This window comes from Triticum urartu, chromosome 3 (assembly GCF_003073215.2).
Source record: "Triticum urartu cultivar G1812 chromosome 3, Tu2.1, whole genome shotgun sequence".
NCBI classification, from domain to species: Eukaryota; Viridiplantae; Streptophyta; class Magnoliopsida; order Poales; family Poaceae; genus Triticum; species Triticum urartu.
Genome location: NC_053024.1, coordinates 211,167,364 through 211,181,852, shown reverse-complemented (window position 1 = coordinate 211,181,852; position 14,489 = coordinate 211,167,364).

Below are 14,489 nucleotides of genomic sequence, written 5' to 3'. Positions count from 1 at the left end.
TGTCAATAGGTCCAGGAAGAATTGGTCTAAGAAATTAGATGATGCACTTTGGGCTTATAGAACAACATATAAAAATCCTATGGGTATGTCTCCTTATAAAATGGTTTATGGAAAAGCATGTCATTTGCCTCTTGAGTTAGAACATAAAGCATATTGGGCAATCAAAGAACTCAATTATGATTTCAAACTTGCTGGTGAAAAGAGGTTATTTTATATTAGCTCATTAGATTAATGGAGAACCCAAGCTATGAAAATGCAAAATTATTTAAAGAAAAAGTTAAAAGATGGCATGACAAAAGAATTCAAACGTGTGAGTTTAAAGTCAGAGAATATGTTCTTTTGTACAACTCTCATTTCAGATTCTTTGTAGGAAAACTCCTCTCAAAATGGGAAGGCCCATACGTCATCGAGGAGGTTTACCGGTCTAGAGCCATCAAAATAAATAATTCCGAAGGTACTAACCCGAAGGTTGTCCATGGGCAACGAATAAAGCATTATATCTCAGGTACGCCTATTAATGTTGAAAGTAATATTATCCAAACTATGACACTGGAAGAACACATAAAAGAGTCCTTCCGGAACACTCCAGAATCATGAAAATAAGGAGGTACATGATACGGTAAGTAAACAGACTCCAAAAAATCGGCAAAAATATTTTTTATCAGTTTTGGAATATTTAAGAATTTTGGGAATAAAGAAACTTCCAGGAAGTGTACCCTGGTGGGCGCAAGACACTAGGGCGGGCCAGGCTTGCCTGGCACGCCCAGGTGGGTTGTGCCCACCTGGGACACCTTCCGTACTCCGTTTTTCTACCATATACTTGTCCTCCAAGATAAAAAATCTATATATACTCCCCGAACCTGTTGATCATCGTATCACAGAGAAATCCTCTGTTCTCTTTTCTTGTTGTTTCTTGTGCAGTTTTGAAAATATGTCTTCCCAATACTTTGAGGATGAGAGCTATGTTGCTGATCTCATTGCAAACCCCAAGTCCTATGGGGATGAGAGGCATTATAGTTGGACCTCCGAAGAAGAAGAAGATAAATCGGTTCCTCCCCAGTTAAAAAACGAGAGCATGGAGGCGTTATGCAAGAGGATAATAAAACTTGAGATAGATAATTGCGAGTTGATGATGGATAATTTTATTCCCCGTCAGAAGCTGGAGCAAGCGAAGGGCAAACCTTCTACCTTCTCACCACCACCATTACCTTCTTCTTCACCACCATCACCATCTTCACCACCGAAGGAGAATTGAGTATCGGGTATGGGCACCCCCCTTGGCTTCCGCCAAGCTTGGGGGAGGTGCCCCGGTATCGTATCATCCCACTATCTTTTTGCTTTTACTTATTTTAGTTCGATCTTTTTCTTTAGTTGAATAAAGTTTAGTTCGATCCTTTCTTCTTCGAGAGTTTGCTTAGTGATCTATCCTTGTAATCGTGTGCAAGTTATATAATAAAGTTAGTATGAGTTTTTGCTTTCATTACTTTCATGTTGCAAATAAAAGAAAAGAAATAAGAAAGGAAACAAATAAAAGAAATGAATTAAATAAATAAAATATTATATACTAATCCTATGGTAGGTGATGGCACCACATAAGGAAAAGTATATGTAGACAATTTTATTAGAGATTGATAAACATAGCATTAGTCAATGATGGAACTCATGAAAGAATTAATAAGGGAAGAGAAGATTCACGTATAAATATACTATCCTAGAAATCTTTTGTGATTGTGAGCCCTCATCAAAATATTATATGCCAAAATTGTTGACGTTGGACAAGGAAGACAACTTAATGATTTATGTTTGTTCATATTCAAATAGAAGTCATATTGTCATAGATCCTTTAACATGTGGTGCTTGCCCCCTATCTTTGCTAGCCAAAAATTTCGCACTAAGTAGAGATACTACTTGTGCATCCAAAAACCCTTAAACCCAAATCTTATTTTCAAGTGTCCACCATACCTACCTAGGGATTGAGCAAGATCCCTCAAGTAAGTTGTCATTGGTGCAAAAAGGCAATAAAAATTGCTTCTAAAAGTGTGAGATCATTTAGTGTAAGTTAAAATTGAGCATTGCACGAACTTGTGATGGTGAAGAATAAAAGCGACAGACTGCATAATAAAGGTCGCTATCACAAGGGGCAATGTAACCTGACATTCTTTTGCACTAAGGGATTGAGCATACAAACAAATAAGCGCATGGCAACCTCTGCTTCCCTCTGTGAAGGGCCTATCTTTTACTTTTATGGATTTACTTTTATGCAAGAGTCAAAGTTTTTCTCTCTATTCCTTTCATTTTTTTCCTTTGGCAAGCATCATGTGGTGAGGAAAGATCTAGGCACATATGTCCAGTTGAATATGGGTGGCATGAGTTATTATTGTTGACATCACCCTTGAGGTGAGTATGTTGGGAGGCGAAACCATAAGCCCCTATCTTTCTATGTGTCCAGTTAAAACGTTTTGCTCATGGGTACACGTTGAGTGTTAGCAATCACAGAAGACTATATGATGGTTGAGTATGTGGACTTGCCTAAAGGCTCCGACACGTGACTCTTCCTGAAAAGATGATGAATTGTAGTTGCAAAGTTGACTGAGAACATAGTTTGTTGGTTCTAATAGAGTTTTTGCTTTATACTTCGATTATGTGATGAACTATTACTTACTCATGAGAAGTATATGATAGAAGTTCCATGATGAAAGTCCTATGTTTAATTTTGTTGTTGTTATAATAATCAACATGATGCTTCTATGTCCGTATTTTATTTTTATCGACACCTCTCTCTCAAAGCATCACTACAAAAAAAAGACACATCCGTGACTTGTTGGGCCGAACGAATTTTTTTTTGTCATACTTATGACACTTATATGACGATAATTGTGACAAAACCGGGTATCATCATAGATGTGGTGGGCTCCTACTTCTATGACAAAAAATCATGACAGAAAATGTGCTTTTTGTCCTGGGCGGGCCGGAGACGAAGCTGCATGACATTCTTTGGGCCGTCCATGACGGAAAAAACCATGGTAGAAGCGAGGGCGAGGAAAATTTCGGGGAGTTCCCGGTTACGGTGGGTGGTCGGGGGCCGAGCAATGCGCGTTTCTCTCGTACACATATGCGCATGTGTGCGAGGCGTTGGGATCTAACTGAACCCGAGCGAGGCGTTGGGCTCTAACTGAACTCGAGCGATTGCACTGCAGGCTACGCGTTATTGAACCCGAGTTATTCCTTCGCTACTGCTGCTAACTGAAGCCGATCGATGCTGCCTCTGGATAAACTGTGAGCGTTGGCTGGGGGGGGGGGTTGGATGAACAGTTCCCGGTGGGGGTGGATGAACAGGACCCCGTGGTGTTGCCTCTGGATGAATAGGACCCCGATCGGTCGAGCTGGTTGGGGCTGGATGAACAGGACCCCGTGGAGGGCTGGATGAATAGGACCACCCCGTGGAGGGCTGGATGAACAGTAGACGGTGGAGGGCTAGATGAAAAGTAGCCCGTGGAGAGGGCTGGTTGAACAATAGCCGGTGGAGTAGCGCGCGGTGGAGGCTGGATGAACAGGAGCCCGTGGATGAACAGTCGCAGGTGGAGGCTGGAGGAGGTCGACGGTGGACGAACCGTAGCCTGTGGAGGCTGGAGGGGGTCGATGGTGGAGATGAACAATATCCCGTGGAGTCCTGTTTTGCGGTACGCCACACTCCTCCCAATGAACAGGGCCCCCGTTTCGACCGTAGCGCTCCAGCACAAGTCCGTTTCCTCCGTTTTGCGGTACGCCACACACCCTCCCAATGAACAGGACCCCCGTTTCGACCGTAGGAGGTCCATTTCCTCCATTTTGCGGTACGCCAGATCCCTCCCGATGAGCAGGATCCCGTTTCGACCGTGGCATGTCGAACACAAGGCCGTTTCCTCCGTTCTGCAGTACTCCAAGCCTCGTTTCCATCGGCTGTTCCATCCAAGCCCTCCCGATGAACACGACGACGCATTCCGTTCCGACCTAGCCGGTTGGCTCCCCATGAACACGACGACGATGCTGTTTCTCTGTTCTGACCCAGCCATGTACGTGAGCCCTGGTCGTACGTATGCGCGAGTAGGCGTTCGAGACCCCACCCGTATGTACGTACGTGGCCGTATTTTATTTCCTACACACTGGCCCCTGTACATACGTGTACATGCTACGTGCGCGCCTCTACTACGACACGTGCGCACCTCTACATGGACCAGTATGTACGAACACGTTCGCGACCAGAATGACAACGCTACGTACGCTTCGACCAGGTGGGTCCCGACTGTCTGGCACTTCCTTGCGTGCGAAGATGTAGCTGGTGGGTCCCAGCAGTCAGGGGGGCGAATCGGTTTTTTTGCCTGGACGCACTTCCTTGCGTGCAAAGATGTCGCTGGTAGGTCGCAGCAGTCAGGGGGAAACATTTTTTTTTCACAAAATATGGTTGCCCGTCCGATGGATCCCTGCTGTCAGGTGGAGGAATCATTATTTTCCGCGTAATAAGGAGGCACTTCCTTGCTGCGGTCGTGGACCCAGCTGTCAGCCTCTCCACGTACAATCCACGTCCGATTGAAGCCGTTCCTTGACCACGCCGCGCCGAGAGCACCAGGGCGGTGGACGACGGCGAGGCCTAGGAAGGGGACGACGCGGAGCCGGGGAAGACACGACAGTGGATGCCCAGGCGTAGAGGAGTATGATGGTTCACTGGTTCGCTGCGGTGTGAGGCTGTCGTCGCCGCAGAACAACAGGGGTGTGGGTGAGTAGAGGGATGGCCTGGCTAGCGGTGGGAGTAGTAGGGGGCGGTGAGGCCTCCGCCACATCGTAGCCGGCCATGGGAGGAAGGAGCACGAGGCACGACTGGCGCTGGTTTGGGCGGCTGGAGCAAGAAGACCAGAGGTTGAAGAAGCACTACGGCCGTTGGATGGACATCGTACGGTCATTGGAGCTAGAATTGTGCATATTGACTAAGTTGACAAAGCCCTCCATCCCCGTCAACTTAGTAGGCCCACAAGTCAGGCTGCCACTATACTAGGTCCCAGCTAGCAGGGGAGTATTCATTTTTTTGTGCGTAATAAGGAGGCACTTCCTTGCGTGTGAAGATGTAGCTGGTGGGTCCCAACAGTCAGGGGGGAAACGTTTTTTCGCGAAATACGGTGGCCCGTCTGGTGGGTCCCAGATGTCAGGTGGAGGAATCATTATTTTGCGTGTAATAAGGAGGCACTTCCTTGCGGCCGCCGTGGACCCAGCTGTCAGCCTCTCCATGTACAGTACTCTTCCGATGGAAGTCGTTCCTTGAGCACGTTGACCACACCACGCCGAGAGCACCAGGGCGGTGGACGACGGCGAGGCCTAGGAAGGGGATGACACAGAGTCGGGGAAGACGCGGCAGTGGATGCCCACACGTAGAGGAGTATGAGAGTTCATTGGTTCGCTGCGGTGTGAGGCTGCCGTCGCCGCAGAATAACAGGGGGTGTGGGTGAGTAGAGGGATGGCATGGCCAGCGGTGGGAGTAGTAGGGGGCGGTGAGGCCTCCGTGGCATCGCAGCCGGCCACGGGAGGCAGGAGCACGAGGCACGACCGACGCTGGTTTGGGCGGCTGGAGCAAGAAGACCAGAGGTTGAAGAAGCACTACAGCCGTTGGATGGACATCATACGGTCACTGGAGCTAGAATCATGCATATTGACTAAGTTGACAAAGCCCTTCATCCCCGTCAACTTAGTGGGCCCACAAGTCAGCCTCCCACTATACTGGGTCCCAGCTAGCAGGGGGAGTATTCATTTTTTTGTGCGTAATAAGGAGGCACTTCCTTGCGTGTGAAGATATATCTGGTGGGTCCGAGATGTCAGCGACGATAACGTTTTTTTTCGCGAAATACAGAGGCCCTTTCGGTGGGTCCGAGATGTCAGGTGGAGGAATCATTATATTGCGCGTAATAAGGAGGCATTTCCGTGCGTGCGGCCGTGGACCTAGATGTCAGCCTCTCCACATACAGTACACTTCAGATGCATGTCGGTCATTGACCATGTTGACCAGGCCGCGCCGAGAGCACCAGGGCAGTGGACGACGTTGAGGCCTAGGAAGGGAATGACACGGATCCAGGGAAGACTCGGCAGTTGTTTCCCATGCGGAGGGGAGTACGACTGTACGAGGGTTTACTGGTTCGTCTGCCGTCGCCGGAGAATAACAGCAGGTGTGCGTGAGTAGAGGGATGGCTAGGCCAACGATGGGAGTATGGTGGGGCGATGAGGCCTGCGCGGCAGCACAGCCGACCGCGGGGAGGAGGGAGCAGGCAGTCCCGCCGGCGCTTGTTTGAGCGGCTGGAGCAGGAAGAGCAGAGATTGAAGAAGCACGACGGCCGTTGGATGGACATCCAACAGTCACTACTTGTGCGTCAACCTTTGTTTTAGGAAAGCCTCAAATCTGTGGAAAACAACATACAACCCATCTGCCATTATTTCTAATAATTTACAGCCCATTTGCTAATTCTTAAGGTTTTTTTGGAGCCCATATTCTTTTTGTTAGCATTATAGCCCATATTGTGGCCACGGTTAAAAAATTATATGAAATTTTGCATATTTCGGTGCAGTCCGAACTGTTTTTAATCCTGAAATTTCGAGTCACATTCAAACTGATTTTAAAAATAAATGTATATTAATATAAAATCCAACAAATTGTCCACGCATAAAAATCAATGCAATTTAAAATCTAGAAATGAAAAAAATTAATTTGAAACTAATTCCCGGTTTGATGTGTTTTAAAAATGTACAACCCATTTCTCATTACTGATAGGCCATTTTCTCGGCCAGCCGAATGAAGCTCTCCTCGTCTTGAAAGATTTGCAGCCCAACAGGCCTGACAAAGCGACTTACTGGGCAAATCACAAAAAAACTGGGCTAGCCATTTTCAGAAAGAAAAAAAACTACTGGGCTGGTCTATGGTAAACATAGAAGAGAAGGTTGTCTAGACAGGTCAGAGTGCCCCGCACAGCCCAGTTGACACCCTGCTTCCATCTCAAAAACAAATTAGATAAATGCCACTCCAATTATGGCGATTCATAAAAATGCCACTGCAATTTCCAAACTTTAAAAAATGCCACTGCAATTTTTGCAAACTTTGGAAAACGCCACTGCAATTTGCAAACTTTGAAAAACGCCACTCCAGACTTCGAAAAATGCCACTAGAAATGGCATGAAATGGCATTTTTCAAAGTTTGGAAATTGCAGTGGCATTTCTCGGAAACACCAGATTTGGAGTGGCATCTATCAAATTAACCCAAAACAAAAATAACTGGGCAAGCTGCTAGGTCCCTGGTGTCAGCCGCTTGTTGTGCAATTCTCTCGCTTATTTACTACGTTGTCAATGGAATGGGACCCAGATGTTAGAAATCCATTAGGAGGAGCCATTTTTATTGGCTTGAAATAAGGAGGCACTTGCTTGTGTACTGCCATGACCTTGGCGGGTCCCTGCTGTCATCCTCTCAACGTACAATCATCTCCTGATTGTGTACGCGTCAACTTGGTAGGCCCACAAGTCAGCCTCTAAACCCATGGAGGACAAATACAACCCATTTATATAAAAAAATAACAGCCCATTCCATATCTTCAAACGGAAAGTTCAACATTCAGAGCAAAGTAACAGGTCTGATCCACATGTAGAGTACTGAACTTCCACGTTGACAACCATCATAGCCAAGTTAACTATCTACTCCCACTAATACTCTAGTAGCGTACAAGTACTAACTTACTCTTAGCTAACTAGACGATGCCAGCCGCCATCTGCGGTACACGCTAAACGCCGGCACCGACGTCCTCCGCCTCGCCTCAAACTTGCCAAAGGTGCGATAGGGCGCGTTGCTCACACACGTTGGCTCTTTCCATGCCGACGTGGTCCACGAAGCTTCGGCTTCTAAGCGGGAAACCCACTTGACGAGCTGGTAGTAAAAATCGGCGTCACGAATGCGTGCGTGCCCGACAGCCTCCAGGGCTATTTGCCGGGCGCCGGCCTCCACGTAGTCGGCCCAGTTGCGGGCGCTCTGCTCGCGACTCAGAGCGTCGGTGCGCTGCTGCTCCATGTCCCGCTGGCGGCGCAAATCGGCAATACGCTGCTCCTCTGCCAGGTGGTCGTGCTCCAACAACTCCTCATAGTTGCCATCTAAAGACCGATAGAATGCCTCCTCCCTCCGTCTCCCTTCCAGTGAAAAATCGAACACGAGTTCCGGCGGTGACCGCCTCTGGTGTCGCCTATCATGGACGGGCAGGGGCATGGCGGACGTGGCGAGAGCGAGGATAAGTGGCGAGCGACGTCAGGCCGATGGGGGCTTATGAGGATAGGGCGATTTGGGTGATGGTGCCACCGGAGAAGCCCGGAAAACAGTAATTATATGCGGAAGGTAGGCGAACTAGCGTGTCGTGGGAAACGCAACGGTCATCGCGGTCATCGGAATTCAATGCATTAGCAGGCATGGCTTAGCGCGCCAGCTTGCCGTGGAAAACTAGAAAAACTAAAATTATGACTGTGCCGTCCCGTCCCGTCAGTAGTGCGTCCCGTCCGTTCTGGGTCGCACGCCGGCATGACGGTCAAACGAGTGCACTCGAATCATCCAGATGAGGTACTCCCTCCTTGTCAAAAATGATTCCACCACTCATCATCTACCTTGGTTGGTTAGATTTTTGAATTAAGCCCTGCAAACTGGAAAGGAGGTAGTACGTGCGTGATCCGCTATTTATTCGTGTAGGATCGAGTAGGTCGTTTTTTGAATTGAGCCCTACAAACCGGAAAGGAGGTAGTACGTGCGTGATCCGCTATTTATCCGTGTAGGATCGAGTAGGTCGGATAGTGTATGTGTAGGATCGAGTAGGTCGGATGGTGTATGTGTACGATCTCATTAGCTGATGAACGTTCGCTGGGAGATAAGACATTTGCGAAAGTTTTTGCTGGCAGTTTCTTCAGATTCGCATGGCATTTTCTTCAGACCAGCTTGTCAGTTTCTTCAGAGGTAGGCATTTTTATTCAAAAAACTACCACTTCGGATCTTGCGTCGGAACTAAAACTGCTAGGAGCGCATTAGTAGGCTAGCTAGTGATCGATCAGTAACTTGTAAACATTGAGCGAACAGAAATAAGGAACTGTTAGTAACTTGTAAACACTGAGAGCACAGAAATAAGGATCATGCTGTTCACAGAAATAAGAGCCGATCCGTTCAAAATGTTCACACGAGACTCACAGGCCTGACATTGTAATATGTTCACATTAGTAGCCCAAATTCAAAACCAACTAGTACGATTCCCATACATAAGATCAACATGTTAATGCATCTCAATGATTCACAGATCATATATAAATATGTAGCTCCAAAATCAAAGGTCTAGAAAAAACATCTGTTCTTCCTACTAACATGGATGCTTCTCTTGGCTAACATTCAGTACAAACTGAAAGACAAATTTGTTTGTGAAGTCTACAATTCCATGTTAGTACCAAAGCAGTGAAGCACCTAGTGTTGGCCAATAAATAGTATAGTACTACTTTTCTGCAGTCCATGAAGTGACTATCCAATCTTTCTGTGTCTATTTTCAAATGGCACTGCATGTAGTGACTATACTATTCTCTTGTGCAGTTCAACCAAAATTGCGGTCACTTTGTGTGTTTGCCAAATAGCAACGGGCAGACATCTCTGTCTGCACAAATATCAAGCAGCTAGTAAACATATACCCCACCTTGTATTTTCGGTTTAAACATGTCTCTTCTGCTTAGCATCTGTCATGTTTTGCACTGGACAATTTGATACAGTCATGTTTTTCCCTGGACAATTTCATACTGAATTGATTTGCTGGTTCAGAGCAGAAATATAGCGCCTATTCTTCATCAGACCAAGGATATCCATGTTCGCAATGATGGAAGAGGTGAAACCGATACAACCGAAATTGAGCATCCAATCATTGAATCCTGTCCTGCACCTCCAATGTAGGTCCACCCTACCAATAAATTTACATGCAAACCACTAGTATTACTATCTAATGACAGTACAAAAAGAGTAGCAAGATAGTAGCAAACCATGTACCTTCGTAATGAACAGCTCATAGTGCCACCAATTGGATATAAAGGTTTGGAAGAAAACATGCTCCTAATGTTGAACTAGTTGGACTTTTTGTGCAGTTCCACTAAAATCGAGCATCCCTGTTTGCATAGATATTGAAAGTGTGATTACTATAAAAGTGGCACTAGTTGAAGCATAGACTCACAAATATAAGCATTCCAATTTCTTAATGGGAAAAGGTAGCAAGACTATTTCTAACCACCTGTTTGAAGGAATAAATAAGGCAACAACGAGTGATGTCAGAAAGGCATATATAGTTATTTTTGAAAGAATGATCGATTCCTGACCTTTCCTCTTCTTTTAAGCATATTTTGTGCAGTTCAACTAAAATAAACTGCCATCACCGCCTTGACAATTCAGTGACACTGTACAAAAGGAAATGACTTAACATTACATCATGATGTCAGGTATGTAGCCGACAGGCATTAGAGACAAACATACAGACCTCCTCCGATAACATAATGAACATTAATTTTAACAAAGGTGCGACTAGCTTTACCGGGATAATTTGAGTGAACTCTACACCCTCTGTTCCTTAATATAAGACGTTTTCGCAGTTCAATGTATAGTAAACAAACGTCCAGTATTTAGAAAAACATGCAGTAGTTTTCTTGAGCACATATCTGGGAAAGCTTGCCACACTTTATATATGTCCATACGCTAATGCAACACCATTCGAATAGTTCAAATATACACTAATCCAGTGGCTAGTGCAATAGTAGAGTAGTTATTTTATTACAGGGTACAATACAATGATTTTACTGAACAGATTTCCATAAGCTCTAGCACTGGAAGATTTCTATAAGAATTAACAATACAAAATGTAAAGGTAATAAGCTTCAGCATTGGTATACTAGCTGTGCAAGAGCATTAAACCAAATACAAAAGTCTGAAGGTAACTAGCATTATTAACTAATGAAAGTATTAAAATATTGCAAACCATCTACCTTCAAGGTAAATATCATTTTGAACTCGAGTGGACATGAAAAATTGCTATCCCAATCTTGATAATTGATCAAACATAAAACTTGATCAAACGAATCAATACAATAGCCAAAGGAGGAGGTGCGCACTCTTGACCTTTCCTTTTCTCTTCATAATTTTTAGTGCAGTTTAACCAAAATAAAATGACATCAGTGCCTTGGCATTTAGGTGACACTGTACAAAAAATTGACTTATCTCATGAAAGTGAGGTATGTAATTTATAAGCATTAACAGTGCAAAAATCTGAAGGTAGTAACAAGTTTCATCGTTGGTATACTGGCTGTGCAACAACATTAGAATGCCTTAGCTGAATGTAGCGACCCGACCTCAAAAGGTCAAGTCTCTGTGCTTCAGTGTCATCCCTGGATCGGTAATGCTGACACACATAGTACTTGAAGGATTTATAACAGAGTAGCAATCACATACTTATTACATCGAATGTCTCAAAAGAGAACTTATTACAATAGATATGGCTTAAGGCCATCTAATACGATAACAGCGGAAGGCTTGGAAGATAAAGTGAGTCCATCAACTCCAACGGCATAGCTGAGCTGCACGGCAATGACATAACGAACCTTACTCCTCGTCTGAAAAGTCTGCAACATAATACGTTGCAGCCCGAAAACGGGTCAACACATGGAATATGCTGGCAATATAACACAGTAGAGCAAGAACAGTATAATGCTACCACTATATGCATATTTAGCTGGTGGAAAGCTCTCTGGTTAAAGTTTTGCGAAAAGCCAATTTTTCCCTACAACAAAGGAATAGATTTTATTTAACTATCATGGTAGTTAAAACATAACTAAGAAGGTTCCTCCAACTCAATCCCAATCAAAAGGAATTATCAACCCAACAATATTAATTTAGAGTTATGAGATACATATGATAATCCAAGTACTAGATACTCAAGATGTCCATAACCGGGGACAGGGCTAACCATGATTAGTTTGTACACTCTGCAGAGGTTTGCACACTTTTCCCCATTAGACTCGATCTCCTCCGTTGGATTTCTCGCACTACATAGTGTTTGAGAAACAGATGACCGAGACACAGTCTTTTAGAATCATTAACTCTCTACTCCGGATAGACTATACCACCTACAACCCACTACATCTGCTAGTCTACCTCTTCAAGAGCTTCACGCAACTTACTCAACTATGCTAGAGCCCATAATAGCTTGTGGCTGCACACAGACGTTTCTAGCATGAAATATCTCAGTTCCCTTTGAGCCTGGGTGGCGGACCTTAGGATTATCACACGGGTACTCCGGGATATCCTAGGACAACACTGGATTCTCCAGGTGCCCTGACAAGCAATCCACCCAGATGTGTATTAAAGTTGCCACCTTAAGTTGAACCATTAATTAACAATCTCACATCTGCCATGGATTCACTCATCCAAACCATGTCTATGAGCATAGCATGTCAATATAAGAAATACATAGAAGTAACTCCCAAGGGTTTGATAATAACAGGGCAATATGTTCTACCTCATCAACTACTTCCCAGTCCCACATGTTATCAAGTCCTAACCATGCAATGTTGAGGGTTGAAACTAATGCATAAAAACTGGGTGATAAAGGGAATATGATCAAAGTGTTACTTGCCTTGCTGATGATCCGCAAAACCTAGAGACTCATAGTAGCACGCTTCGCACTCCGGGTGTTCTATCGCAAACAAACAATAGCATACATAAGCAATCCAGCAAAGACACATGGGTAAAACACGAATAATAATATCTAACCAGAAAGTTCAACTTAAGAACTCCAGTTTGCAAAAGAATCAAATCAAACAGAGCAACGAAACTCAAACGGCGAAAGAAACAAGATCTGATTACTAATATGAACTAAGGTCAAATTTTACATTACAAAAATCTTGTTCAAGTTGGTTAAACGGAAAGAGGACTTCGAGACGAAGATCTAAGCACTTGTATCACCTGATTCCGATAAATGAGCGAAAAGATAAACTAAAACGAAAATCGGATCAGAAATCACGATCAAAAATAATCACGAGAAATCCGAGAAAAAGAACGTTCGTTGTCTGCGGCTAACGAGTGAACACTGTTCATTAAAACGAACGTACGGATGAATGTCCCCTAAGTAACTAAACCGAGAAAACCGGCGAAGCAATCTATTCTAAAAAAACGAAACCTAGGGTTTTCTAAAAAAACGAATCGGTTTTAAAATAAAACCGAACGACGGCGTATACCTCTGGCGAGGCTCCGGCGAGGCGGTGCGGCTCCGGCGGGGTTCGGCTGTGGTGGCGGGGCTCCGGGGCGGCTGCATGGCGGCGGTGGGGCGACGACGAGGTGCGGTGGCGAGGCGGCTTGGGTCCCGAGGGGCCCCGGGCTCGGCTTATAAGGGGGGAGGCGGCTTGGGCGAGGGGGCACGGCGGCAGTGAGGCGTGTCCGGCTCGGACTCGCCCGGCGATGTCGGTGGCGGCGCGGGGTTGGGCCGGCCGGCTCGGCTGGGCTTCGGCCCAGTCAGGCGCTGAAGTTTTTTTATAAATAAAAGAGATTCTGCCGAAAATAAATCCTAGAAAAATAAATAAAAATCTCAAAATGCCAAAACAAATTTTCTCCGTCTAAACAAAATATTTAGAACTAGACGAACATTTTCTTGGCCCTAAAATGCAATTTTGAAAACGTGCAATTTTTCTAATGCAAATAAAATAGCAATAAAATCTGAATAAAATCAAATATTTGATTTTAATATTTTTCCTCCAATATTTCATTTATTTTGGAGAAGTCATATTATCTCCTCTCATATAGTTTAACATGAAATATTTTTGAAGAGAAAAATAATTAAAACCAAGAATCCTCGTTTCAATATTTGATAAAATTTCAAATATGAAAACAGTGAAATCCCCAACTCTCTCTCCGGGGTCCTTGAGTTGCTTAGGATTTCGAGGATCAAGCCAAAATGCAATAAAATATGATATGCAGTGATGAACTAATGTATAACATTCCAAATTGAAAATTTGGGATGTTACAAACCTATCCCCCTTAAGATGAATCTCGCCCTCGAGATTCGGGTTGGCTAGAAAATAGGTGTGGGTGGTCTTTGCGAAGATCATCCTCTCATTCCCAGGTGGCTTCGTCCTCGGTATAGTGGCTCCACTGAACTTTGCAAAACTTAATAACCTTGCTGCGGGTAACTCGGCTGTCAAACTCGAGAATCCTGACTGGCTTCTCCTCATAGGTCAAATCATTATCCAACTGAATCGCTTCCAGTCGTACTGTATCTCTTAGAGGAATGTCAGCCATCTCTGCGTGACACTTCTTCAACTGAGAAACGTGGAACACATCGTGAACTCCTGAAAATCCTTCAGGTAATTCCAACTTATAAGCAACTTCTCCCATACGTTCCAAAACTCTGTATGGTCCCACAAAGCATGGCGCTAACTTTCCCTT